The following is a 3,964-nucleotide window of genomic DNA, read 5'->3' as shown; positions in this document are numbered from 1 at the left end:
AAGAATTCATCTGTTGATCATAGGGTCACTACGTTTTTTACTTAGAGAAGACGTAGTATTAGATAGCTTTAGCATTGTTATCTTATCTTTGTTGTCTGCAATGTAAAGGTTACTGAGTTCAAGGAATTAAATTGTGTTGAAAGGACAATTTGTATTAGCAATTTTTGTAAACTTTTCAGGACAGTAATTACATTTAACCTGTGAAATGGGGTAACGCGGTCTTGAACACCTTTGTTCCAGTACCCCCGTTTCAGTTCCGGAAGTTGTCCACTCATGGTTCTAGCACAACACCCAGGGGACAAAAAAGCTGTGGAAACACTCGCTTGCGGCTCGCCTTCCCACAGCATTTCTCGTTCTCCCAAACTTCCTCTGGTGTTTCTATAACTCGACAGAAACACGGTACATGTTTTCTATTTCTTGAATGTTACTCGTATGTACCTATATGTTACTCGTATGTATTCGTACGTTACTCGTATGTACTCGTATGTTCTCGTATGTTCTCGTATGTTACTCGCATGTATTCGTATGGTCCTTTCATATCACGTGATCAAACCACATGGGGTCAACAGTCGTGCAACATGGCGGAACGTAACGAAGATTTGCGAAAAGTTTTTCGCTCTTTGAAGTGCGGTACGGAAGCTGGCTAGTATATTTGAGTGTCCTAAGTACGCTAAGTTTCCCTTTTTGCTATCAAAGAGAAATGACTTGAGTCCCAGAGAAGTGGACGGTCGATCTACGTTGAATCACGCAATGAGAAAGGTATTCTTAATAGCCTTGTAATAATTGCTATTTCAGTTACGTTTTTTAATTTTCATCCGACTTTTTTACTGCTATCGTCACATCAGTAAGAATTGACCGTAAAACAAACAAAGCTGTTAGGTCAATGGATGGACTTTATTTTGGTGTTTCTCACCAAAGACAGATTTATAGATTACACCACAACACTTCAATGAAAATTATTGAGAAACATTAATCCCAAATGAAGCACAAGCGTGTTTCATTTGCTCGTTAGTTATGCATAGGGCATGTCCAGGTGTCTCCAAGGAAGTTGAGTGGTACTGGACCTCGATTTCTAGGCATTGTGCTTTAATACAATTGTCAAATTCCAGCTAGATCTTGGTTTATATAAAGAGCGAATTTTTATCTTAGCGATATTGACATTTGCGGGTGAGATCGTAACATTTATTAAGTATAGAAACATATCTTTTAGCATAGCGATGTTTCGAATTATTCATTATGCCCCCATATTATTATTTCCCGAATTTTAAGTATAATTTTGGTCTCTTGCTTTTTTTTCTGTGAACACTGAGTGATGGTGTAGTGTAGCACGTCAAAACATTCTAACAACTTGGTCAACTGAAATCTTCGAAATTACTCTGATGTGCAGTTTATACCAGTTTTTATTCAGTATTATTTCATAGCAAACTAAAGATTCTTACCGACCGAAAGGTAACTTTGTCACTTGTCTTTCATACCCACATACCTTTGTCACTTTCATACTGATTTGTGGGTGTTAAAAATTATACTAAGCATGAACTTTTCAAGCTGGTAATTCTTATCAGTTAATTAATATACTTATTGTATATATTTTAGGTTTCAAACAAAATCCTAACAGATCCTTTCATCCTTTCATCCATAATGAGAGCTGATCACTGTACGTATCTTTATTCCCCAGGGTCCTTATGGATGCCAGCCTCATTGCTGAATGGGCTACCCTGGTAAAATAAAGTTCCTTCCTTACTTTCGTAAATGACCCACTAGCTTTGTACCTTTAAAAACTATTGTTTTATAATAAAGGCTGATTGACTGATTAATTGTCTATAAATCTGCAGTTGTTAACTTAGTTACAACACTATACACACTCCAAGTCACAACTCTAGGTTCCACTCGTGGCTCTTCCACAGATTGACTAAACTACATGAGCTTGTAGTATTGACCAAAATAAAACTTAATCTCGGAAAACGAATTCCACTCTAACAAGCAGCTCAGAGACTGAACCATTAATTTCCAAGTCACTGAAAAAGTCATGTCCGTCAATTCTAACCATGAGAAGGCACGTGCAATGTATGTCCAGAGAATTTCTTAGTTAATCAACAATAGTAGTAGTAATAGATTTTAACCTACTCATAGATTTTCATATTTCCATCTTTTAACTAGGTTTTTTTATTCTTTTTAATCATATGCAATTGTAACAGCATTGAGCATTCTCAATGTGCAATGAGAACCTTTTTATTATTTTAATTATTATTATTATTAATCAGACTAGATGTCTTGAGAATTTCTTAGTTAATCAGACCTTATTTCATGCCAAATGCAGTCAGACAGCTTATTAAGCAGTGAATTGATTCTCATTTGAACTCTTAAGAAAGTTGAGAAGTGACTCTTGGATCCCTCTTAATAGGATCTTATTTTATTCTCAGTGAATTTATTCTCATTTGAACTCTTAATAGAAAGTTGGGAAGTGAATCTGGGATCCCTCTTAATAGGGCCCGGGGTGCATGATCAAAGCTCCAGACTTGCCTTTTATTGTACATGCCATCAGGCTTTGAAGCCTTAATTTTCAAGTCAGCGTGTGTCATAGATGTCTTGAGAATTTCTTCGTTAATCAGACCTTATTTTATTCTCATTGAATTGATTCTCATTTGAACTCTTAATAGAAAGTTGAGAAGTGAATCTGGGATGCCTCTTAATAGGACCCGGGGTGCATGATCAAACCTCCAGACATGCCTTTTATTGTACATGCCATCCGGGTTTGAAGCCTTAATTTTCAAGTCAGCGCGTGTGATAGATGTCTTGAGAATTTCTTAGTTAATCAGACCTTATTTCATGCCAAATGCAGTCAGACAGCTTATTAAGGAGTGAATTGATTCTCATTTGAACTCTTAAGAAAGTTGAGAAGTGACTCTTGGATCCCTCTTAATAGGATCTTAGTTTATTCTCAGTGAATTTATTCTCATTTGAACTCTTAATAGAAAGTTGAGAAGTGAATCTGGGATGCCTCTTAATAGGACCCGGGGTGCATGATCAAACCTCCAGACATGCCTTTTATTGTACATGCCATCCGGGTTTGAAGCCTTAATTTTCAAGTCAGCGCGTGTGATAGATGTCTTGAGAATTTCTTAGTTAATCAGACCTTATTTCATGCCAAATGCAGTCAGACAGCTTATTAAGGAGTGAATTGATTCTCATTTGAACTCTTAAGAAAGTTGAGAAGTGACTCTTGGATCCCTCTTAATAGGATCTTAGTTTATTCTCAGTGAATTTATTCTCATTTGAACTCTTAATAGAAAGTTGAGAAGTGAATCTTGAATCCCTCTTTAATAGGGGGTGCATGATGAAATATCCAGACTTGCCTTTTGTTGTACATGCCATCAGTGCTTGAAGCCTTAATTTTCAAGTCACTGAAAAAGTGAATATTACTTGATTTGAATGTGGATAGAAAACTGGTAGTGGGCTTGGAGAAATAGTTTTTTTTGTTGAGCTTTGGTTTGAGGAGAATTTGAGGATGCATTTTATACGAAACGGACGCCAATGTCGACAGGTACATAGAGTCGGCCTGGTTGAGACATTGTTTTACTTGGGTGGAATGACTGTGTGTATTTTTTAATGAGCTAGGATATTTAATCAATAAATTCTTGTTCTCTCTCTCTCTCTTTCTCTCTGGGCTCTAGGATGGTCCATATTTGTCCTTACTGCGGTCTGACATCCAGCCTATATCCTCCCCGAGGCATTTTTTCTCCATGTTGGTGTCCAAGTCTGCATGTGAATGATTGCAAGACAAGATGTCCACCGACGACTTCCTTTTTTCCAGTAAAAGTAAGCACTCGTTTGCTGTTGACTACTTGCTTGATGCATAATTTGATGGATCTATTGACTGACTGACTGTGAACTGGATCTATTGTGAAAACAGTCTATTTTTAATGACTTTTTTAGATCACGGAGATTAGTTACCGGTGATGTGATA

The 3,964-nt window shown here is 36.9% G+C and overlaps 1 long non-coding RNA gene across 1 annotated transcript; it reads left to right on the top strand.

Annotated features, from left to right (window-relative positions):
* The first annotated feature begins 422 nt into the window (after nt 1-422).
* Nucleotides 423-1,810, top strand: LOC149104181 (uncharacterized). Its single transcript, XR_016201622.1, has 2 exons — nt 423-759; nt 1,676-1,810. It is a non-coding gene; the product is annotated as an uncharacterized LOC149104181 (long non-coding RNA).
* Nucleotides 1,811-3,964: the final 2,154 nt, after the last annotated feature.

This window comes from Orbicella faveolata, unplaced genomic scaffold, assembly GCF_042242905.1.
Source record: "Orbicella faveolata isolate gen_17 unplaced genomic scaffold, um_ofav_v1 contig_34, whole genome shotgun sequence".
In the NCBI taxonomy this organism is placed as follows: domain Eukaryota; kingdom Metazoa; phylum Cnidaria; class Anthozoa; order Scleractinia; family Merulinidae; genus Orbicella; species Orbicella faveolata.
Note: the sequence above shows the minus strand (reverse complement) of the source record. Positions and strands in the feature narration are given on the sequence as shown.